The 25,548-nt window shown below is 38.7% G+C and overlaps 1 protein-coding gene and 2 pseudogenes across 3 annotated transcripts in view; 2 read left to right on the top strand and 1 right to left on the bottom strand.

The window, feature by feature from the left end:
- Window positions 1-25,548, bottom strand: part of LOC146454426 (uncharacterized) — a 328,274-nt gene that overhangs the window by 200,832 nt on the left and 101,894 nt on the right. The window lies entirely within an intron of this gene.
- The window catches only part of LOC146454428 (uncharacterized), a 205,343-nt pseudogene that overhangs the window by 106,925 nt on the left and 72,870 nt on the right, over window positions 1-25,548 (top strand). The window lies entirely within an intron of this gene.
- Window positions 1,210-7,476, top strand: LOC146454432 (mitochondrial inner membrane protein Mpv17-like; annotated as a pseudogene). Its single transcript, XR_014859274.1, has 3 exons — window positions 1,210-1,272; window positions 2,421-2,589; window positions 5,375-7,476. The product of XR_014859274.1 is annotated as a mitochondrial inner membrane protein Mpv17-like (transcript).

Here is a 25,548-nt window from a genome sequence, read left to right as displayed (position 1 = left end):
TTGTTTTGGTTCCAAACCAAGAATCCGATCTCTAACTGCTGTGTGCTAAGTCCTTTAGTTGAGGCCGTATAATAATTGGAGAAGCTCCGAAAGGTGCTGTTTAATGTACTGCCCCAAGGTAAGGCCGTTCTACGAATTTAGAGTCTGGGGTCAAAATCCAAACGTTCACTATACAATTGAAATCTAAAAAGGCCCAAAATCGCTGCAAGACAACCTGAAAAATATAAAAACAAAAATAGCATAAAACTACTTAGAGTATTTCGTTACCTCAATAACGCCCTAATGAGGATAGAATAGACTGGAGATTTAGAATTGTTTACTGCAAACAGCAAACGGCAGAAATAACCACGTGACCTTGTTTACCCTATATTTTATTGACCAGGTAATCGCTGCCTTTAATTGTGTGGGTTTGTAGTTTTTAATAGTTTTTTGTGTTCTTAGTTGCTCTTAACATAATTCTATTTTAACAATATTGGGAAGCGCAACTGAATATATCAATATAGAGGTTTAAGCTATATAAATTATTATTATTATTATTATTATTATTATTATTATTATTATTATTATTATTATTATTATTATTACTATTATTATTATTATTATTATTATTTTTATTATTATTTTCCGCTCGCTGTTTTCAGTTTCTCAGTAAAATTGAGTAGTTTTGCGTTAGCATCAATTCAATTATTCAAGAACAACATAAACGCGAATCTCGCGTTTGCTGAGTGTCGTAAAGGCGATTTTAAATGTCTCTAATGACTATTAAATTGCTGGTTGAGCTCAATTCATTGCTGTTGTTGTTGTTAGCTTATTGTAGAGATTAGTAAGCAAAACTCCTTGAAAACAAGAGAGATGTTTTTTGGGGGGAGGGGTAGGGGTAGGAAAGTAGGATATGATCACTATAGTAAGAAACAAAACTGCTTGTACGATAAAACGAAATTAAACTGCTTGTGCGATACCCGTGTATCGTTAACGTGCAGAGGTTTATTTCTGGAAAGTCTTTTAGCATGTACGAAGTCGTTGGCGTCTCCTGTATTTCGCGTAGTCGGCTTACTACGCGATTATTTTTTATTATTTTTACTGTTCTTCTGACAAAGAGCAATGTAAATTAAAATCCATTAGAGGGGGTACTGGAGAGACAACATTAATTCCTGACTCCAATAGATGTGGCATCAACCTCTCGAAATATTTTTGTTTTTACTTTCAATATTTGACACAAAGCACGATCCGGCCGACGGCCGATGGATTAGAAGTCAGTTGTATATGTCAAAGGTAAACTGGATTGATTACCACTCGTGAATTTTCAGTTGACTGACACATGAACTTCAGAATTTGTGGCTCTGTTTTCTATTTTTGTTTTTTGTCTAAGATGTGCCCTTGGATACGCGCTCTCGTCGACTTCCTAGCGCTCTCAGAGAAATCAGTTAAATGTTCTCAAATGTTCAGCAATATCCATGGAAACTGTCATTCTCACTTGGCCTCTATTCCGCTCACGCGCTATCACTAACTGTCGTGCGCTCTCAAAGTACATGGTGTTTCGTCAAGACATGCGCAAACGTATCACAATCTCGAATTTGTTTGACTTTACCAAAAACTTTGAAAACCATATAGTGCGAAGAGGAGACAACTTTGACCGTAATTTTGGCTAAATATATCGGAGAATTGAGTGCAAGTTGAGTTTTTTGGTTCAAATATATCAACAAGACCGAACCTGACGAGTCGTGAGATCATATCTATTTGCCGATTGAATCAACAAACTCGATTTGCGCTACAATTTTACGGTGAATGCAACCGGAATTGCGGTCAAACTTGACTCCTCTGCATGCTGTGTGAAAACTCAAAGCCAGATTACTAATCAAAGGCTGATTTTTTAAAAAAGTTGTCATGGTTTTTAAATGACTATCCTATCAGATTTAGATCGAAGATTGAAACGTTAACAAGTTCATCGGGAAGTACTTGATTATATCGTAAGACGTTACGTGTACCTCAGCGGAAAAACATCCTTCAAACTTCGAAATGTTTAAATACGTCTTACGCATACCTCAACTTTTGTCCCCACGGAAGAGTCGTTAAAATAATTCCTTATCGTTTAACTTTTTACATTTTCAAAATAAGTCGGTTATAACTTGCAACCTGTGGTTCGATAGCGATTCATATTTCCGCCCCACAAGAAGGAATACGGTACCTGCCTTTAACCTGTTGTGAATATAAAGACTTCCCTTTTCACGGATACCCCATTTAGAAAATGGGCTTTTACATTTTAACGAAAAAAATAAAATCAACGGTGATTCCGTATTTAAAAGCTCAAAAGTTTAAAAGAAAAGCGAGACGTTGATACATCGGTAAAGTCAGGTGAAATAAGGTAAAATAATTCAAAAGCTTGTGAGGAAGCCTGGGAACTAAAACTGTATCTCTCCCAGGCTCCCTGCCGCGCGATCAAAGAATGCCTGGGTGATAATCGCCGTTCGACCCGCTTGTCAAGATTTAAAGGATGGAGAATGGTTGGGTTAAGGGTTTTAGCCAGAGTTTTGTCAGCATATCAAGGATACTTCGCCACAAACCCTTGGAGGACTCAAACCTTAACTACAGGTATGATAATTTAAGTGATCTATATATTATTTTTCACGATCGAAAATGTGTAGTTGTCTCTAATAGATTTGATGACTTTACATAAGGTTAATTTTCAATTCAATTAAATTAACCTTACTTAATTTAACGTCTCTTGCCTATTATACAACAGGATAATGTAAAAAACTAAACAGCAATCTCTGTTGCAGGGTAAATGTAAATTGAAGCAAACCTGAACTTAAAAATTTGGCAAGTACATGTAGTTTGTATACTATCCAAATAGCAAACCGGCTAATGGAGTAGGTGGCCCAGAAATGTTAACAAAGTACAGGGCCACAAAACAAAAAAAAATAAATAAAAAATAAATTAAAACTAAGACAGCTTGGTGGCTTCCCAGTCGTGGTCAGAGTTTAAAGAAGGAGTAATGTTTATAATTTAGTGGCTTGATGGCAATGGCTTCTCGCCAGTCTAAGGTTTATAATTTAGTGGTTCGACAAAAATAAGTAAGCAGCTCGTCAGTCATGGTGAGAGTTTAAACAAGGAGTAATGTTTATAATTTAGCGGTTCAAATCGACAGTTCAGTGGCTTGCCAGCCATGGTCAGTGATTGGGTTATTCCAGAAAAAATCCACACCTCCCCGACGGATGGGATTCTGGAAATTCTCACCGGAGGGGGGATCAAAGACTCTGGAAATCCAGGCGGGAGGGGGGGTTGAACTTAGGAAAGTCTTCTGCAGGAGTCATTTCGACTGATAGTTCACGCGATTTGAACGTTTAGTTCGGTGACACTTCAGCACTCTCAGACCCTGAAAATAATAGAAATATTTTGTTCACATATTTCTCACCTAAAATAAATGATAATCTAAGTTCCTTCACAGGTCCTTTAATAGCAGAAAACGCGAACAACAAGATAGTAAAGAACGAGCCATCGCAACATTGTTGCAACGAAGAGTTTGAAACGCCTGACACATTTCTACTCGTACCAGACCCAGCGCACCACTGATGTGTAATTTCACGTCCGCCATTGCATTCTTAGCGTGGATTCCACTGCGTCAGGCGGAAGAATTTTTTACTTGTGCAAGCAAGGATGCAGAGTAATTAGCTGAAGAAGATAATTCGAAAGAATTTTGGTCCAAACATTCCCTCTTCGTCGAAAATACTCGAGAGGAACTTGTAGCCATCTGTACCTCGAAAAAACTTTTGGAAACGCAAGTTATTGCGAAAGCAACAGAAGGAGAAATTTCTTGGACGGGTTCCTGCAACATATACAGTGGTAACCTCTCTGAAGTCCCATCGTCCGTAGCACAGTTGAACAAGCAGCCAGTGCGTTTTCTGCGTGCCGTTTTAAGATTCCATGGGTGTTGTCCATTGGGCACAAAGGATGAACTCGTTCGCTTTTTCGCATTGTTGCTCCTTTCTTTTTTTAGTTCCATGCGATAGAGTTTTTAATATTAGCAGAAGCTTTAGAAATTAAAAAAGAACATCTTCTAGATGTGATTGTGCGTATTTTCTATTAAAAATAAATTAAATTTAAGCATAAAATTTTTTTTCCGGAAATCCAGGCGGAAGGGGGGGTCTTTTGTTTTGGAAATCCAGACAGGAGGGGGGGTCTTGTGCTCCAGGAAATCCAGGTGAGAGGGGGGGGGGGGGGGGTTAAAAAACGACCCCATCCGTCGGGTGGGGGGGTGGATTTTTTCTGGAATAACCTATTAAAAAAATAGTAAGGTTGATAATTTTGTGGCTTGATTGCTCACTGAGTCATCCTGAGCCTCTCATCCCACAAGCCACCATAAGGATTTTTGACAACAAACCGGTAAATGCTCTAGGCCAAGGTGCAGGCAAAAAGAAAGGTTGATTTCGCAGTTTCTTTGCATACGTTTATTCTAATCAAAGCTTATACAGTCGCACCTCCCGTAAGCGACCACCCAAGAGGTCAAAAACAACAAAAACACATAATGCCGTCACCTCAAAAAGTGGTAGTGGTCAGTTGCTACTGAGGTGGTCACTTACAAAAGGGTCCAACTATAGGGCTTAGACGGGGAAAAATTTGACCAGTGTTTTGGATAGGTGCCGTGGCCGCTTATCGGAGGTGGTGATTTACGAGAGGTGGTCGCACCTGTAGGTTCGACTGTATTAGTCTCAAATAAGTCTTACTGTACCTAGTGACTGTTTGTTCTGTGGACCTGCAATGCCATTTTTTTTCTCTTAGTAGTTAGAAAATCTTAATCAGAAATTTATCATCCTTGCCAATATGAAGTTAGGAAATGTTTCATAGCCCAAGAAATTAATTATACATAATTTACCACCATCAATTACACCTGTACCAACCCCCTTCCAAACTGACAAGCATTAATAGAGTTTGAGCCACAAAATGTGTACAAAGTTTAATAATGTGTTGGGCTACAGGTGCAGAAATCGTGCCCCATATATTATATTCATTTATACTATAGTTTATAATTAAGAGTTTCTAATTATGCTGTTTTTCTTGGGGGAAATTTACACAGCTTGAAATAATTTCAGGAAAAGAACATGGGATTTTGGCCAACTTTTAAAACCACTGAAACTCCAGACAAATTTGTTGGATTCATGACAGCTAATACATGTACATGTATGTCTTTTAGACTTGGTATTTGCTATAAAATTATGTTTGTGAATATGTGACTTCATAAGCCAAGGAAGTTCATTTGAAGTCCCAAGGGGGAGGGGATCCTGAAAAGCCAAATAATAATTATTTCAAAACAGTATTTCAATACATTGTACATGTAGCAATATCGAGTACTGACGCTATTCCTTACATCTCATTTTAGCTGTGATGTTCACTACAAGTGATATTTTGACTCAACAACTCTTTGAAAAGAGAGGTTTCAATCACGATGCCAGAAGAACTCTACGGATGTCCATAATGGGAACTATTATTGGGCCGATTCAAAGGACATGGTTTCTGACATTGGAGCACTTTATACCTCCAACGTCCAAGGTACAGGTTGTCAAGAAATTGATTGTAGACCGAACAATATATGGCCCTTTTATTATATTTTTTTTTCACACTCTTTCGAGAACACTGGCTGGAAAAGATTTCCAGGAAATAAAACTGTTGTTGCGGGATAGATACGTCAAGACTACAAAGTCTGGCCGTTTGTGCAGGCTGTCAACTTTTCTTTGGTTCCTTTTCAGCACAGGGCTAATTTTGTTCATTTGGTGTCCCTGTGTTGGAATATGTACCTGTCTTGGATGTCAAACAAACCTGTGATAAGTGAGACAATAGAATATGAGAGTAGTGACATGATATCAAGTTTGTCATCGGATGCAACACAGAAAAATTGTAATAAACAAGACTCAACCCACTGAATAATACTTGTGAATCATTAAATTCTAAGAAAAAAAATATTATATTGTGTGGATAACTTCAGATGCAAAGGACCTTTTTGGAATAATTTGTTTTCAAACTCCTACATATACATAAGTGCCCTGTGGGACCAAAAATACTGGTGGGTCAAAGTTAGCCTGAGAGCAAGGTCTCTTTAAGGACAGTGCTTACTAATACAGAAGTATTTCTGCATGGTTTATGAGTATGCAGAAAAAAAAAACAGATCTAAGCAACTGGGCTATTGGAATCCAAAAAAAAAAAAAGGAGTAACCACAATTTTTTTAGAGAAAATTAGGCAACAATAAATCTAAAAAGCTGTAAAATATAAAGGAATGTACATGGCATTTTTTTGTTGTTGTTAATTGTTTGTTTTCAAATTGAGGCTTTATTATCTCTGAAAAATGCATGGCTGCCTCCAATTTTCTTTTTGGATACTAAGAGCACTGTCTAAGTTCTGCTGTCTCTGCATAGTTTTAAACAGTACAAAAATATCTCTGTATTAGTAGGCACCACCCATAGGAAACCTGACTATCTCGAGACGCGCACAACGTATGCACAGTAACAAAAGTAGGCACAGTCTTTAGGCTTTTGCAGCTCGCATCGCTCGCCGCTTGTGCTATCCTTCTGCATTGAGATGACCTTAAAGGCTGAGATCAAAGTGGGTGAATTGAGTCCCACCATCTCATATGCTATGTTCCTTTCAAGATCTTCTATTGTTGGTTAATTCCTAAGGGTTGGCAATTGGAAAAAATCCCTTTAACTGTAAAGTCAGTAAACTCATATTATAATTAGTAAACAAATATTAGTAGTAGTTCTGTAAACGCTAAAGCCCTAATTATTGATATACTGTAGTACAAGTGTACTAGTTCCATATTAAATGCTAATTACGTCTTTAAACATAGACAAATATTTATGTTCAATTTCTCTTCTCTAGAGCGAATGGTCAAAGAACTTTCAGCTTGGTTTAGCTTGCCAATTATGTTTATGTACGTTGTTAGGATTTCCAAATTTTGTTTGATGTTAATCACAGTTCCCCTTTTTGACATATTATCCAAATCTATCCATCTATACATCCACCCATCCGTCCGTCTATCCATCCATCCACCCACCCACCCATTCATCTTTCCATCCACCTGTATGTCTGTCTGTTTGTCATCTGTCTATCTATAAATCCAGAGACGGTTAATCTGGAATCCAAGGGGAAGCATTGTATCCAAAATAAGTAATGAAACTGGGAATGATTGAATAACTGTGTAGCCTAAAATGGAGTTTTAGTGCATCCTGTTACAATGTATATTTTTGCTATTCATCATTAAGCCATCCCCTCATTTTAAACTAATTGACTATCTACAGTATTTATTAAATGTACTTAGATAGGTATCCAAAAACACTCTTGTATTAACATGCTGTGAACTCAAATTTTGCTCTGCTTTCAAATGAATTGTGGCCCTAATGCTGATCGTCTCAATTTCATTGACCTGTATCTTGTATTATTATATTTAAATTAGTCATTTCTGCTGTAGCATGCCTTATATAATTTTATATTTTCTTATCATTCAGTGGGTAAAAAGGGTCATCAATTTTATCACTGACACATGCTACCCTCTTAAAACGAAAGTACGTTTATTGTATTGCCTTGTAGTGTATTGTTTTGTATTATAAACAGGGCAATATCAGGAAAAAAAGAAATAGAAAAACTGAAACCTTAAAAATAATTTGTGGGTTTAAACTTCAAACAATTATGTAATTTCTCATACAGACTACAAATAATTATTATAAGCAGTCATTTATTCCAGTTAGACTTGTCACAATAATTAAAAGGAGGACCCCAAATCCACGAGCCTTTTTCGTTTCTCATTACAAATTGTAGGATGGTAAAGTTGAGTTTCTTTGAGGTACTCTCAGTATTGCAAATGTGTGTTATTAGAGTTATAACAATGGTAAAGCTGCAAGTAGTTCAGTGTTAATAAAAGTAAACAAACAACAATCACAAGTTGACACATTTAATAGATTATAACGGGTTGTTCAAAGAGTGGATAACTCAATCCAGTGGAAAAATCTTATCTAGCAGACAAAGTGTTCTCCAACCAACACTGATTTTATCCACTGGATAGCATTAATTATCTGGTGAATAAATTTATCTGCTCTTTGAACAACTGGGCCAGACAGACAACTGAACAGTAAATAAATCAATTTAAAAAATCCTGAGCAAAAAGTTTTTCGTTCAAAATTTCATCATATGTATAGAATTTCACATTCTATTATTTATCACTTGTTTTTGTTCGGTTGATGAGGAGCATGTGGCAGAAATATTTTAGTAATGATGTATAGGTAAGGCGTTGTTCACAAGTATTTGCCTTTTAATTCTTGAAAGCTTAGATAGGCAGTGTTTACATCAGATTAAGCCATTAATCAATAAATGAATTGTACATTCAGTCAATTGCTCAATCAGTTAGTTAATCAGTTAATTGATCAAATAATGCTGTACTTTGTTTTGTCTCGTTATGCAACTGACATGAGGTTGAAAAGTTTTACACTTGCAGTTTTACACTCACTTTTGCAGTGAGGTTCAAAGCAACTCGGAAATGGCCTATTTCCTCGTGGATGGATCGGTATGTGCATGTCTGTGACTCACACACAATTCAGCAGCCATGATCAGATGGGAACATGCTCCGAGCGTGACGGCTCTAGTCCACAACCCTCGACGTCAGCGGGGGTATTGTATTGCAGTTTGAAAGTACTGACATTTCGCGAAATCAAGATTTACATAGTAATAAATTCGTGAAAGACATACAGTACTCGTCAAACCGATTGAAGTTGCTCAGTTGTAGCTACCTAACCTAGTCTCTTAAGAACGGTTTGCTGTAAGGACCGACTAAGCGTATACAAAATAGAAAAAACCGATTTCCCCAAACTTTGCCAGAATAAAGGGCTTGGTGAACTACCCCTAAAAATAAAAGTTTCATTTTGTTTAGAGCTTTATTTATTTTGGGGGAATTTTTTTAAGATTTTACCCATGGAGGCGGGCTAAAATCACGCCGAAGTAGGTACTTTTGTAGAAGCTCCCTTTTATACAAGGAGCCTTTTCTAGAAAAGATTAACCCAACAGAAGGAACAATTTTATTTTCTTAGATGACTAGCGGCGTTAAAGTTAAATAAAACGTAAACATGAATTTTTGACCAATTTTTTAAGTTGCGCCTTTTTACCGGTGATTATAACAACCTAATTTTGGCTAAATTCAAGGACAAAAAAAGCATTTTGGTACATCGCTTTGCCCCACGAAACTACACTCCGGGAAAACATAATCATTTCAACTAAACATTGATCGAATAAAAAATTGGGGTAAATTAAACAGTGAGTTCTCAGAGCGTTTTCAAAACATGTCACTTCAGCAATTAAGAGCGACCTTTGACCTTTTATATCGAGGGGAAATATAAACGAGAGCTCATAACCCTTGACTTTCCTTCGCCGAAAGACGCTTATTTTTACTCTGCTGGCACATTTTGAGTAAAGGAAAACTACACATTTGAATTTGAAGTTATGTACTAGCTATGAAAGATAATTTGAAAAGTAAAATTAGCAATTCAATTCGACTTTGCGTATTTGTTTACTACGAAATTGCGATTTTAAAGCCTGTTTACAATACAAATACGGCATCAACTACAAGGTAAACCTCATTCTACTGAATGATTAATAAATCCTTCTTACCTTAGAGATCTTTTCCTGCCTAAAAAACACGGTCCGTGTTCATTGCAAAAGTGTATTGACCGAGATCGCGGAACGCCTCAAGTCAAAGAACAAGTTAACGAAACCACAGGAATGCCAGGAGTACATTTCGTACTGAGATGTGTACTTACATATTTCGGTATACTATGACACGTCAATTCAAAATGCCTTTTTTTCTTTTCGGACACTAAGATGTAATATCTTAATTACTTAAAGATCACGTAAATTGAAAAGAGCGCCGTGTCCCGAAAGCTAACTTCTTTTGTTCGTTGCACCTTGTACTTGCTGAGTGTACAGTGGAGTTTATCGTCGGTGGCTACGACCACCGGAGTCAGTGGTGCTTATATATGGCTGTGTGTGAATATGGGTAGACTGTAGGGGGAACATGGGGTTCAAGTGTGAACAATTTAGCCAATGTGAAAAGCTTAATCCTTGCCAAGGGTACCAAATCCACGCAAGGGCATCTGCGTAATTGCAACACTCGAGACGCTATGTAAGACTGAAGCAAAGTTGTTTAATATCGGCACGGGCAGGTATGTTTTAGTGGTGTGTACTGTGTATATGAATGCCCAACATAAATTAATTTAAAAATGTTTACTCTCAAAACAAAGAGAGTTTTTTTTTTCTCTTTTCCTTCTTTTTTAACGTTGAAAGTTACAATTAACCTCTAACTCAGCTAACGTGGTTTAATTTGTATATGATTTGCGTTTTTTATATCAAGAATCGTCACGGATCAGTAAGTTTTCGTTTATCTTTAAAGCTTGAACATCTTCTAAGGAGTAATTTTTAAACCAAAACCCTTCTGTAGCGAGCTTAACAGAGGTAAAAGGCCGTAAACGTTAGTAAACATTGCGATGTTTTCGATACGTTTACGAGACGCTTAAAATAATTTAATTTAACTAAAACTTGTTTAAAAGTCACGAAACAACTAAGCTACGGCAAAAGTAAAGGCAAAAAGCTTTCTTGTTGCTTTATAAATATACAAAGCGAAAAGTTTCCCTGATCATCAATACTTAAGTCCGTTTTCCAAGGTAAAAAGCAAGGTAAAGTACCTGTAGTAATTGACTGTTTTACCTTTAAAGGCATTTTTGAGAAAAGCGAAAGTCACCTTGAGCTCACTATTTGACCAAGACATCGGGACACATTTGGTATCAGATGGCGTTCTTGTGCCGCTCCCATTGGATGGGCATGGCATGGGACGTCAGTGTCAGGGGAGAAGGGAATATCATCTATACATGCTAACGGCTTTTTGGGGGCGTCTACAGACGGATTCCACCTAAGGCGCAAAGCAGAGTCCCTTTCCGTGTTGAGAGATCTTGTAAAGGGGTATGGTAGTTGTAGCACCTCATATTACTACTCACCCGAGACAGTCGCCGCATCCCTATCTATAGTTTTGGTTGAAGTTTATTGTTTCATTATAATTATTACTTGTTTGTGATGCAGGGAATTTATTTCTATTTCTGTATCTTTTTTCACTTAAGACTTCGTTGGATTGACAGCAAGTGGTAAGATCACAAGAAAGAAAAAATGGGTACAGCCACAATGTGGAATTAGCCTATATCATTCCCATTTTTATCGCAGTTTCCTAAATGTCACGGAGATCTGACAAGTCGCAACGTTTGTCATATAAAGGTAGTTCATTATTAATGGACAGTACAGTGCAAAACGAATCCCTGTTATATAAATAAAAGGAGCTGTGCGGTCCCGGTATTGTACATTTTTATACAGTGGGATTCCTGTGGCTTTATTTGGTTAATCGTTTAGCGATCGGGCGGCTTAATAATTTTGCAATGAATGCAGGTTATGTCTTTTTTTTAGTCAAGAAAAGATCTCTAAGGTAATTGAATTGACGTGTCATAGTAATACCGAAATATGTAAGTACACATCTCAGTACGAAATGTACTCCTGGCATTCCTGTGGTTTCGTTAACTTGTTCTTTGACTTGAGGCGTTCCGCGATCTCGGTCAATACACCTTTGCAATGAACACAGACCGTGTTTTTTAGGCAGGAAAAGATCTCTAAGGTAAGAAGGATTTATTAATCATTCAGTAGAATGAGGTTTACCTTGTAGTGGATGCCGTATTTGTATTGTAAACAGGCTTTAAAATCGCAATTTCGTAGTAAACAAATCGGAACCGCCTACGCAAAGTCGAATTGAATTGCTAATTTTACTTTTCAAATTATCTTTCATAGCTAGTACATAACTTCAAATTCAAATGTGTAGTTTTCCTTTACTCAAAATGTGCCAGCAGAGTAAAAATAAGCGTCTTTCGGCGAAGGAAAGTCAAGGGTTATGAGCTCTCGTTTATATTTCCCCTCGATATAAAAGGTCAAAGGTCGCTCTTAATTGCTGAAGTGACATGTTTTGAAAACGCTCTGAGAACTCGCTGTTTAATTTACCCCAATTTTTTATTCGATCAATGTTTAGTTGAAATGATTATGTTTTCCCGGAGTGTAGTTTCGTGGGGCAAAGCGATGTACCAAAATGCTTTTTTTGTCCTTGAATTTAGCCAAAATTAGGTTGTTATAATCACCGGTAAAAAGGCGCAACTTAAAAAATTGGTCAAAAATTCATGTTTACGTTTTATTTAACTTTAACGCCGCTAGTCATCTAAGAAAATAAAATTGTTCCTTCTGTTGGGTTAATCTTTTCTAGAAAAGGCTCCTTGTATAAAAGGGAGCTTCTACAAAAGTACCTACTTCGGCGTGATTTTAGCCCGCCTCCATGGGTAAAATCTTAAAAAAATTCCCCCAAAATAAATAAAGCTCCAAACAAAACGAAACTTATATTTTTAGAAGTAGTTCACCATGCCCTTTATTCTGGCAAAGTTTGGGGAAATCGGTTTTTTCTATTTTGTATACGCTTAGTCGGTCCTTACAGCAAACCGTTCTTAAGAATCACGCATGTCTGAAAGTATATACAAGTGATTTGATTGTGGCGTAAAACCGGTAAATCAAGTTGAAATCACAACTGTTCTGTGCAAACAAAACGATAAGCGCGTGACTAATACACAACATAACAAAAATACGATGGACTGTTCGTGACAAAGTAAGTGAACAATGAAATAAGTTGAACGGCCTCCACCGACTGGAGAAAAAGTTGTTGACAATTATGTGAATTCCACAGATTCCACGACTATTTGCGCTCGAAAAAAGCGTTTCCACAGACTAAAGACCAAAATGATCCATAAACAAGATGCCTGCTACACTGGCATTACGCGTGATGCTGGGGCTGATTCATTTATTCCAACTGTATGCTTCGCCGATTGATAAATCTATCCTTGCTAATGGAATAGTTTGAGTCAAGACGATCGCGTTACGTTGTTTCCCTTGTGTTACGCGACTCACTCTTTTACCGGAAATGTTTGAAATTCCATTACGATAACAAAACATAAGCTTCTCAATGACCTCTTTTCAGTCTCGCGTCGTGGTCTAAGACTGTCAAACAAAGCACGATTCCTTCGCCATGAACTAACCAATTTCCACCGTTTTAAATGCCGAGTGCTTCTTAGAAGTTATTCTTTCGATTCACCGCTTCAAAATGGTGAAATTTCCGTTCGAAAACGGCACACTTGAGTCCAGAACATGTTATAAACAATATGCCGCCAAATTTAATGCAATTTTAATTAAGAAATCAAATGATGCGTTGACGTCACACAGGTAAGGGTGAGTGGGTCCCCTCCCTCGCGATATAAGCGACAAGAATGGATTTTGATTGGCCTGCTGTTGTTAAAGACAATCAGAACAATACATCCCGAGTAGGAGAGGGGAGAGTTTAATGAATAAATTAATGTACCGATTTGTGGATACGAGGAAGAAAAAAAAAAAAAAAAAGAAATCGACCCGTTTTTAGACACGGTATGCCCCCTCAGGGCATCCCGCGTAATTAATTTTTGTTTGGGGGAGTTTGGTAACTAGCGTTCCTGCGCATGTCAAACCGCAACAAACGAACACTAAACATGGCTTCGCGTGATTAAATAAAAATACACGATTGACTTTTCGTGACAATGAATAAGTAATGCCGTCTCTTTCTGAGTAAATTACAGTCGTTGAAACTGAAAAGTGTCCATTTTGGTGAAACAAGACGTTGACGCTCGATGTTGTTCAGTAATATCTGCATCAAAATCGTTTCTAGCAAATCATGTATAAGCACGCATCTGGGGAATGCGTCGTTGCTTGTTATTCCACGTGCTTATATATTTACATATTTTCGCCCAAGTGATACTTTTCTAATCACTGACTCGTGTCCACAACCGTGACAATCGTACTTTTTCTGAAATGGCGTCTTTGAACGAGATGAGAAACCGTGCCCCAAAGAGGAAACTTACCCACGATGTAACCAGACAAGTCTTCAAGGCTGCTGCGACTGGAAATGCTGCTAAACTTGATAGCGTGCTTCAATGCATGGACATAAGCTAACGAACCGTGGTGTTGGAAACTAGCAGTCGCTTGCATCTTCTTGAGTGTTCTGGAGACGCTCGAACGCAGGGCCGCTTGCCAGCCAAGATGTCGGCGGTTCCATTTCCACATAATGTACGCGACAGAACACCATTACTGGTAGCTGTTGAAAATGGAAACCTTGGCTGTGTAAAAATACTTTTAAGGTACAAAGCGGATATAGAAGGTCGAGGGCTACAATACAGTTCGTTTGGTGCATGCACGCCTTTGTTTGTTGCTGCTCACCAAGGATTTCTTGATGTTTTGAGATGTTTGGTTGAACATGGAGCCGATGTGAACGCACGCTCAAGAACAAACAACTTAACTCCTCTAATGGCGGCCAGCATCAATAGTGACGTAAATGTTATAAGCTTCCTTGTCACAAAAGGAGCTAATGTTGACCTTCAGGACAATAGCGGCAATACAGCGCTTCATCACGCCTTTCTTAATTTCGACGAAAACGAACCAGTTGAACTTGTTGACACTCTTTTAAGTCTGCTTGGAGCATTCCAGTTACCCAAAAATCGACGGTTAACGCCTCTTCTTGTAGCCAGTAATAAGTGCATGGTTTCAGTGGTAGAGCATGTGATCAAGAAACCGGAGATTACAAAAGAAGAAAGAGTTACTGCTCTAGAGCTACTTGGCGCTTCCCTTGCGGTTAAGGAATCAAATTTGTTCCCTGAGAGCCAAAGCTTATCGCTGCCGTTTGAGTTTATGAAGCCGCGTGGTTTGGAAGAAAGGTTCCAGGAACCTTCGCACCCTTAATTAAACAAACAATGAAACCTGTTGAAGCTTATCAGAATAGGCAGGAAAGTCAAACTCTAGAGGAACTTGCTTGGATAGAAGGTGATTTTGATGCATTGCTTATGGAGGGTCTTGTTATTAGAGAGAGAATCTTTGGAAAAGACAATGTGGAACTTCTTAATCCAATTCGGCTTGTTGCCCAACACCACCGTGGTCGCCAAAACTTTGATATTTGTCTAGGGTTGCATAAACACGCACTTGAGATAAACAAGCTCTGCAGTCAATCAGTTGCTTTGGATCTGAATAATTTAACTCAAACTTTTTACACCATGGTTGAAAGCAATTTCCGTCCGAGACAAAAGGATGTTGTTGGAGTGCTTGTGGAAGCCGTTATGGAGAATGAGAAACAGACAGTGAACTTGACAAAAGACCTTGAAGACGAACCACAACGACTGAAAGAGGAAAAGAAAAAGGTACTGAATAGCCGTCTATATTCTTTACTAGAATTTTTTCAATTCTTTACCAAAGCTGAGTTCTCTGAAGAGGAAGGACGAGCAAGTGTTTCATGGTTACCGCTAATGCTTTCCCGCTTTAGTCCTCGTGATGATCAAGGAAATACATTGCTGCATTTGGCTGTTAATTATAAAACCCCACACAAATATCTCCCTAAATTTGATTTTCCATGCGTCAAAACATTTAAGGTCCTCTTGGATGCAGGGATCAGTGTTAATGCCATCAATAACAATGGAGATACCCCGCTACACAGAGCCGTGACTTTCAGACCCAGTGGTGACAAATTCCATTTGTTGACCGACATGTTGAAGGTGTTGCTAGATGCAGGAGCTCACCATGATTTTGTCAACAACGATGGTAAAACACCCACAGAGATGGCTCGAACTGATGAGGCCCGCTGGATTCTTTCTGAAAGAAAAACGTTGGAACTGAAGTGTATCGCTGCCAGGGCTGTGAAAAAGTTTGGACTTCCTTATAAGGGGGTTGTTCCCCAGACAGTTGAAAAGTATATAAATATGCATTGACTGTGCATTAGTACAGCTGTAGGTAACGGCGGAGTATATTTTTTTAAGTAATTGGGATGTAGCGTACGAGGGGATACTCCGCACAGCTTGTGAATTTAAAAACAGCGAAAAATAAAATAAGTTTAAGTAAAATAAGGGCCTCGACAAACTTAAAAAAAAAATGTTTCGACAACTCTGTGCATTCCACAACTGTTACTGCTAGACAATGCTTTACCACACTCTAAAGACCAAAATGATTAATCTATTTTTGTTTGTGAGAGTTGGGTAACTAGTGCTACTGCGCATATCAAACCGCTGACACTGAACGAACAATAAACATGGCGTAGAAGCGCATACTTGTCAACAACTGTCTCACAGACTGACAACTGTTTTGTTGTCAATAACAATAAATAAATGAATGAACGAATGAATGAATGAATGAATGAATGAATGAATGAATGAATGAATGAATGAATGAATGAATGAATGAATGAATGAATGAATGAATGAATGAATGAATGAATGAATGAGTAAATAAATCCAGGGTGTGAACCAAGTTATCGATAATAAACTGCCAAAAAAATAAGTATAGATTTTAAAGTGCCCCTAACCCGTCAATTTGTTTTCTCGTGGTAGATTTCCATATCTTTCAAGAACTCATTTTCGAAAAAATTTTTGAGAAATATTGAATCCTTTTTATTTTACGAGCGCTAAAAGTTACTGAAATTTTTAAATTTTTGCGCCCTTTAAGCCCCGCTGGACAAATTTTTCTCTCGTGGGCTCATTAGGAACGAGCCAATGAGAAGCGTCCGATATTTGACACTTTCTTAGCTGTGACGTAAGAAAAGGACACCAGAAGGATTCAGAAGGATTCAGAAGGAATCTTATGCATGCTGATTCCTTTCTCTACATTTCGAGAGTTGCTGCATCCAAAAACCACACATTTTCCATCCATTTTCTCTGTTTACAATTGAAGCATTACCGCGAATCTTCGGATATTTTTGCACGATGTCCTTTTCTTACGTCACGCTCCACATTTGGCCGAGTGGGGGACTAATGCGAACGATAGGTGAAAATATCGACAAGACTGCCTTCACTTCTAGCGCTCGTAAAAAAAAAAGGATTCAATATTTCTCAAATTTTTTTTCGAAAATGAGTTCTTGAAAGATATGGAAATCTACCAAAAGAAAACAAATTGAAGGGTTAGGGGCACTTTAAGTAGGTTTTTCTTTTCAAAAAGGTAATCAACTTGGCTAATTTGGTTGTCGGTAACAAACGCGGCCTCCCGACTAACAGACACCTCTTTTTCGTTGTATTTGCCGAACTGACGGGCGCCATGAAAAGAGACCTCTTCCCTGCTACGGTTGCTTAGCGACCGAGCTATGCGGGCTCACTAAATGACAGCGGAGTAATTGTAAACAAATGCGCAAAAGTCAGTGGACTTAAGTCACGGCCAGCAAACAATAAAGGGAGCATGCATTTTGTAAGCGAAGTCCACGATTAGGGAGGGCGGTAGGCTTTTACACAAGTTGCTTGGATATCTCTCAAAAGTTGCCCCAAAAATTTTCAAAAGTTGCCCATTTCACGAAAAAATTGCTCACAAGTTGCTCTTTATCAACTCAAAAAAATCAGTTTCTACTACTGATGAAAGTAAATCTTTGCACATCTATACGAATTATTTACTTATTTATATATTCCTTTCTACTCGCTGACATTTCTATACCTACAGAGATGATGTTTTAGTCTCTCCATCTGTTTATCTTATTCTACATCAGTTTATGGAAGCCATTTCTTCGCTTGAAGTCGAACAAACACGAGCCGCCATTTTGAAAACGTGTTCAGACTTCAGACCGCTGACCGTGTAGCGCGCTGGAAACACACAGCCACAGGTAACCCAAAGGTCCGTCGATCACACTAACACAACACACTGCACACATGGCACTCACTGATGGCAGTAGTCACTAGTCAATTGTAGTCAGTAGAGCCTGACTATCGAGTTAACATGGATATTTATTCGTTTTGTTAGAGAGGAAATGCATAAAAAAGAGATTTTTGGCACTAAGAAAGGATATATTTTCTCGGATTGAAAAAAGTTGCCGAAAAAAAGCTCGAAAGACCATAATCTGCCGAAAAAATGCTCTAAACAATAAGTTGCTCAAAAGTTGCTCGAAAGGCCAAAAGTTGCCAAAAAGTTACCGAGCAACTTGTGTAAAAGCCTAGAGGGCGGTTGAATCAAAGTCCGTTTCGACCTAGGGCAGAGGTCTCTTTTTTTCGCGCCCGTCAGTTCATCGAATACAACAGCTAGTAGGGAAAAACGCGGCAGTTTTATTGCCCATAACTTTGAAGAACGCGTTTTACCCAAGACACGATAAGATAACTAGATTTAAGGATTTAAGTTTTTTGCTGCTTACAAAAGACAGGAAACACCATATTTTCTTTTACGATCTAATCTTTTTGCACAATTTTCTTGTCCCCCAACAACTTACCAGCAGATTTGAAGATGTGTACTGAGAAAAAAAAAAAGAACAAAAGAAGAACTAGCCAATTTTATTGCTGCGAGAAAACCAACCTTTTCCCGGGCAAAAAAAAAAAAAAATCATAGAGGGTGCTTTCCGCTTGGACATCCAAGGGATCATGATTTGAAAATGTCGGTAAAAGATTTGAATCCCCCAGATTTGATTGAAGTTACCTGAATTTAAATCAAACGCGGGAATGTTGTTGGTGTGGGAAGTTGGTGTAGGGCTATTTTTGTGCGCACGCGTGTTCTGATGCTAGTGAGTTTCCTTTATATCAATTAATAATAAGAGAAAAATGACGACGCACTGGAGGGAAACACAATCTATTGTAGGATAGAGGAGCTCCAACTAGGTTGTAATTGCTCATGGTAATGTTCCAAAAGAATTTTCACGGGATTATCTTGTGTTTGATATTTCAGTTTAAAAATCTCAGTTTTACTGACGATCCCGGTGAACAGGAGAGAAAAAAGGAGGAAGAGAAAAAAAAAAACACTAACGAAAAGGTGTGGAAATTAAAAACTTTTAATGTTAAGTCGAGGGAAAGTGCTAGATAATCATGATAAATTAATCGCAAAAAATATCCCGATGTTTCGAGATTTAATTCTGTCCTCTTCAGGTACAGAAGAACCATCCGCCCGTTGAGTTTGCCATTTGCAGTCGTATGCAAATAAAGTTACATGCGCTTGCCGAGATACGCGCGCGCGCGTGTGTTGGTTAACCAACTACAGAAAACCAAAATCACGTTTCATCACGAGAGGGGCGAGATTGTGGCGCGAGTGGGAAAAGATGTTTTTCGGTTTACAATAAAGAGGTCTCTGTTTCATGTCCTCTGATCATTTTAATTTCTTTCAGAATAGTCTGCATCAAGGCCCGGCCAAATGGATGCAACATGTTGGTACGACATCGTCCAGCAAATTTATCGTTTTTATTTGCTTCACGCGTTACTGCGTGAGAGTTCAAGTTGAACCTGAAGTATAGCGAGCAAACAAAGTTTGAATCTCGATCAACCACGAAAGCTAAACTAAATCTATCTCTCTTCAAATAGAAAGAGAAAGGACAAAGGAGTAAGTGAAACTGTTAACACCAGAAAAAGCGAGGATATGGTCCGACGCGGAAGTTTATCGGTCTCGCGCCATACCTTGGGAAAACTAATACGGAACGGGTTTGTTTTCTAAGGATTCTGGGTAGATATTGGTCCGAGACCCTTGAATCCAAGTGTTGCATAAACCATTCGTTTGGTCATCTCGTTCAACACTGTGCATTATCGACCAACAATGTTGGAAGATGCTGCAATCGTTTGGCGAGGCCTTGACGCTTTGTGTCCGTATGCATCCAATCCCTAGATATTCAAATGACAATAGCGTGGTGGCCAATGTTGGTGAACCATAACAAAAGAGGCTAACGAAAAAACCCTTTTGTTCATGACGGCAATGACGTCACGTGCATACACCCCATAGCGAACTGATCTACCTCCCACAAGTTTCATTTCTTATGTCGCTTTCTCTCTTTTATAGTCCTCAATTAGCACTCCCTCACTAAATACTTCAACACGTAAGGACGGTGCCTACTATTGTTAATGCGCATACGTTCTGTGCATCTCGAGATATTCGGGTTTCCTATGGGTGGTGCCTACTAATACAGAGATATTTTTGCGCGGTTTAAAACTATACAGAGGAAATAAAACTTGACAAATGCTTTTGGTATCTCGAAAGAAAACTGTTGGTAACTATGCCTTTTTACAGAGATAATTAAGCGTCAATTTAGCAAAAAAATCTCATACATTGCTTTATATTTTGGCGCTTTTTTTAATGCGTGGTTACCCCCAGTTTTTGCTTTTGATCCCAATAGGCCTTGTTAAAATCTGGTTTTCCCGCATAGCCATAAACCGCACAATACTTCGATATTAGTAGGCACCGTCCTTAAGGTGTATGAACACAGTTTGCGCGCGCTTAAAATGATTTAATGACGCTATTAAGCGCGCACTAGGGTTGTGGTTACAAGCAAATACGGGGTCGATAGAGCGATCCCTCAATTTTACATCAAATGGATCACAAAGTTGAGGTTTGTTCTTAAAATAATTCAGTTTCTCGTTTCTGAACACTATTTTTTTTATCACCCAGCAATGAAAGTGAGTTCACGAAAAGCTAAGCCTTTTTGCATAGGTTTCATCTTTGCTATGAAAACTCAGTTAAAAGCCACGCATGCGTGTTTGGCCTAAAAATTGAGACTAGTTTCAGTGGAAATGAACTGTTTTCTAAGGAACCGCTCATTAGAATTTTGTAAAATTTGACAAAACATTAGTTCTCTAAAAGTGTAACTCGCCTGCAAACAAGAACTCAAATCTGACAGAGGGTAAAGCACTTTCCTTAGGGCAACGCGAACCCTGTTTATGCGAATTTGACGTCTGTTGTGAATTTGCTGTCGACGTTTTCTTGCAGTCTTCCCCGTTTGCATGATGTGGGAGTAAAATCTTTCTCCGAAAAAAGTAAGCGAAATGCTGAGAGAATTCTTTTTTACTCGCATATAGAATGTTACGTTAGTGTGCCATTGTAAGGCATCTTCCTTAAATAACAGATTGCTGCAAATGCAATGGAAATTATCTGATCACGCAAAAACATTTTGCTGTTCTCTGTTCTCTGTGCCCTGTTGCCATTGCTGCGTAACAATGTATTAAGAGTGGCGGTCAGGAAAAATCGAGTAAAATCTGAATTTTCTGGCGAAACTTAGCAGAGTCGATTTCTTTCATCTTTTGTCCATAATAAGGTTTTAGTAAAGTAAGAATCATGGTGTGGCTTAAATCGGCCAGAAAGATTTGCGTTTTGAGAAAATCAGGAAAATCGATCGAAGCCTTGTGAATTGAAAAATGATTGAATTTAAAACCGGAAAATCACCCCTTTTAATTATCTCGGCGTTTGTTTTAGAAGAAGCGTACGAAAATCGGGATTCCTTTTATCGAAAGACAATCTCTTTCTGATATGATAACCGATGAATTTGTGTTTGTAATGATATCTGGCAAATTTAAACAATTTAAAACCAGCGGCATATTTTTACAGCTGGCGAACTCTGCAATGTAGTGCCAAAGGTCAAGCACACATTTCAGTATGTGGTATAACTCGAAATGTTCTCACACTTTGGCTTTCAGTAACAATTGCCTTGATGTACTTCATACCTTAATATCAGGCTGGGTTCTCCATTGGGAGTTTCATAAAAGGTCGTTAAAGTTGGCTAATTTCGACCACGACATCGTTTGGCGGAATGAAATAACTGCCCGTGCAAACAAACCGCATGACAGGACGCAGGCGGGCTCGACTGTAAGTTCCGCAAAGGAATGCTAGTAGAATCTACCAGCATTCCTAACATTCCTCAAATTAAGACTCACCCGGTTTCTTTTCTTTTGGGACTTGCAAGGTGTCGTAATCTGTTTTTATGTCATGGAGGAAGTAATTAAATCGAAAACAAACCAGGCAGGGTATAGGAATATGATCTGGACAACATGTCACATCAAGAAGTGCCAAGAAATAAAAACGTGATGTGAAATTAGAGTAAATGCAAATGTACATTGTAATTGCGCTACTCGAAATGGCGGACGCGGCCGACTAAAATAGCTGGCAAAGGCGGACCATTTACTGGCGCAGAGATACTCATGAAGAAAGGTTAAGGCAGAAGAGAGGAAGGAAAAAGAGAAGACGTGAGAGGGAAAGAGAGGCAAGAAATGCTGTAACGGGATCCTGCAAATGATTTGACAGTGTAAATATACGGTTTCGATTACGAAACAATCACGCGCATAACAGGACACAGGCGTTCTCTACTGTGAGTAACGTGGTGCAGAATTTACTAGCATTCCTAGATTATTCTGTTTTGAGACCACAAAATTGTACGCCGAAAGAATATGATCTAAATTTAATCATCGAGCAAATGATACGTTTTTTGAAATGAAATGCAGCATTTTCCCGGAGTATATTCAAGAGGGCAGACATAAATCAAGCGCGCTATTAAATCACCTTGAGACACGGTTAGGAGAAACATAAAAAAAGACATCGTGAGCTTGGGAGTGAAATCCTGAAAAAAGTGATCGCAATGACAAATGCATTAATTATGGTGAATCTTGAAGAATATGCATATTCATGGTACTACCATAGTAAACAGTTGCTCTCTATTAGTTTAAATTTACTTTAAAGTATTATCATATTTGTAAGAAAAAAGTTGAGCCGGGTAAGGGAGTCTTCTGTGGACAAAATTATCAGATCCCATGGCATTTGGCGAGCGGTCCTGTTAATGTTGTGACTAGTTGTCTCTCTTCACTTATAATCTGCGATACCAGATACACTAATTGTCTCGCGATTTTTCGAAGAGGCTAAAAGAACGATATTTGCACCGGAAAAAAAGTTAACTTTTAGACGAAAGCAAAATGCACACGCACTTTTCCATAGAAGAAACACCAGACTGGCCCCGCAGAACAAGCGTTATTTTTCGTGTGTGTTTCGCGGGCGAGCGCAAAACGCGAGGAAAACACGCACTACAAGTCACGCGCGACAGGAGTTGTGAGAAGAAAAGAATAGACATGTACATGTATATGCATACCTCTGTCTTGTTCCATCATATTAACGATGCTATAGTAAACTGTACAAGGAGAAACAACCTTCAGTTTTGTGGAAATAAATTACTTCATTTTATTTTAGAGCGTGCAAGTGAGAGGGGGAAGGGGGGGGGGGGGGGGAACCACCATTCTGATCGATATCAATTGACCGATGCCTGGCTACACTGGTGACTGCATTGCCACATCATACCATTTAAACTTAAAGGCAGTGTTTCTGTATTAGCGTTTTTTTACGTTACATCAGACCGTGTCAGGTGGGTCACCCGCCGTTCTGATGGATAAAAAATTAAAGGCTGAGTTGCTGTATTAGCGTTTTTTACGTTACATCAGACCGTATCAGGTGGGACACCCGCCGTTCTGATGGATAAAAAATTAAAGGCTGAGTTGCTGTATTAGCGTTTTTTACGTTACATCAGATCGTATCAGGTGGGACACCCGCCGTTCTGATGGATAAAAAATTAAAGGCTGAATTGCTGTATTAGCGTTTTTTACGTTACATCAGACCGTATCAGGTGGGACACCCGCCGTTCTGATGGATAAAAAATTAAAGGCTGAGTTGCTGTATTAGCGTTTTTTACGTTACATCAGACCGTATCAGGTGGGACACCCGCCGTTCTGATGGATAAAAAATTAAAGGCTGAGTTGCTGTATTAGCGTTTTTTACGTTACATCAGATCGTATCAGGTGGGACACCCACCGTTCTGATGGATAAAAAATTAAAGGCTGAGTTGGTGTATTAGCGTTATTTGTTTTGTTACACGAGACCATGACACCGATATCAACCTTGACATTGGCTGTGCATTTTTTTTATTTTGCATTTAATTATTTTTACGAGTTTGCTTCATAGTCACTTCCTTCATTACTTCACCAGCTATATAGCTATATGTTTTTTATTGCTTTTTTGTAAAATACTGACCTCACTGATAAAAGTGTTCTATATAGTCCCCTCATTATGGTTTTATCTGGTGTGAAAATACATCTACAATTTGGACATTTCGAGCAAAAAATTGAATTTGTCGTGCCCCCTGTTCTGAAAGTGAGTATGGATTGTTCCATTTCATTGTAAGTTCAGGAGTATAAATTTTAAGGGCCGCTCTGCTACACTATGAATTTTATGGCGCCTACCCCCGGAACAATAACCCGGATGATGCACAATGCAAGATCATGTTGGTCGTGTTTATGTTAAGCGTGAATATTCAAAATTGTGGTTGTCTAGGCAAATGCTCTTCTGTGATAACTTACGTCTTCTTGACTAAGCGAGACTTACCTTGGTTCTGTCCCTTGTATTTCCTTTGTTTCAATGCCTACCATTTCGCATAATTAACACGCGGCAATTCCAAAGCAGAAGAATACGTCTCTCAGGTTTTGTCTTCGCATCTGTCCGGCTTCGCTTTCATTAGCGGCTCTTGGCAATCGCTTCCTTTTATTTCTTGCTTTGCGCATCTTCCTTTTTTTTTTCTCTTATGAACTTCCACGCGACTTTTGTGGCATGATCGATCACAATTTCGGAAGGGCGCGCTTCCTTCTCGTTCCCGCTAAACAGTGCCGTAATATAATTACGCGATCGCATTTCAAGATGCTTGTATATGTGCCCGCGCTTCCACACAGTGATAGTTATTATCCAAATTTGAAAAGCCAGCGGCTTATCGCAAAACAATAGAAACATTAGCTGGGAATGTTGTGTTCCGGAAGTGAATGTACAACTAGTAAATCTAAAGGCCCGGTCAAAAAGGATGGCGATTAGTTTCCGAGCTTTGTGCACAGGACGCATCGTACGACATTCAGGCTAATATTTTTTTCACCATACAATTGCAGCGAAATTCGCGCAAATCGATCTTGTTGATTCATTACAAAACAAAGTACGTGGCCAAGCAAAGTGTCATACAATCTTGGTATTTTGCCGACGCGTCCCTTTTATATAATTAAAGGTATATATATATTTTTTGATCGGTATGATCAACAATTGCTTGGTACCTCTCATTAGACGGTACGTACATAAGTACTGGCAGGCCACAGACTTTAATACTTAATTCGAATTTATCCTCGCCATCTTCTTATAAGAGGAGTAATGCAGTAATTTTGTATCGAGTTACGATATTCAAAAACACTGTCCAGATCGCAAAGAAAGAAGTGAGAATAACATGAGCCGTTCATTCTCTGTCATATTGAATGAGATTACAGACGCCTCAAGGAACCACAAAGATTAAATCTCTGCGTGACGTCGTACTTACAGTAGACTTCCACTGCGTCCTCTCATGTGCGACGGGCAAACTGCCAATTACAGCTTCAAGGCCTTCAATAATGCTCCTTTCTTGCTTTATCAGAAAAATTTCTGTTTTCCCTTGCTTTCTTTTATCCATTATCGACGGGAAGAGAAGAAATCGAAAAGATTCAGACATGTCTAACAATGTTGCGTGACAGCAAATATGCAAATTAGTTAGATCGTCACTGAGATATGGCTGTAGGCAGTAGGGAAGGGGTGGGGGACGGGAAGAACTGCTTTAACAGGCCCGTAGTCAGGCTAAAACAACTGGGATGGGGGAGGTGGGGGGGGGGGGGGGGGGGAGCAAATTGGGA

Source organism: Pavona decussata, unplaced genomic scaffold (genome assembly GCF_977016875.1).
Source record: "Pavona decussata unplaced genomic scaffold, jaPavDecu1.1 SCAFFOLD_302, whole genome shotgun sequence".
NCBI lineage: Eukaryota > Metazoa > Cnidaria > Anthozoa > Scleractinia > Agariciidae > Pavona > Pavona decussata.
Note: the sequence above shows the minus strand (reverse complement) of the source record. Positions and strands in the feature narration are given on the sequence as shown.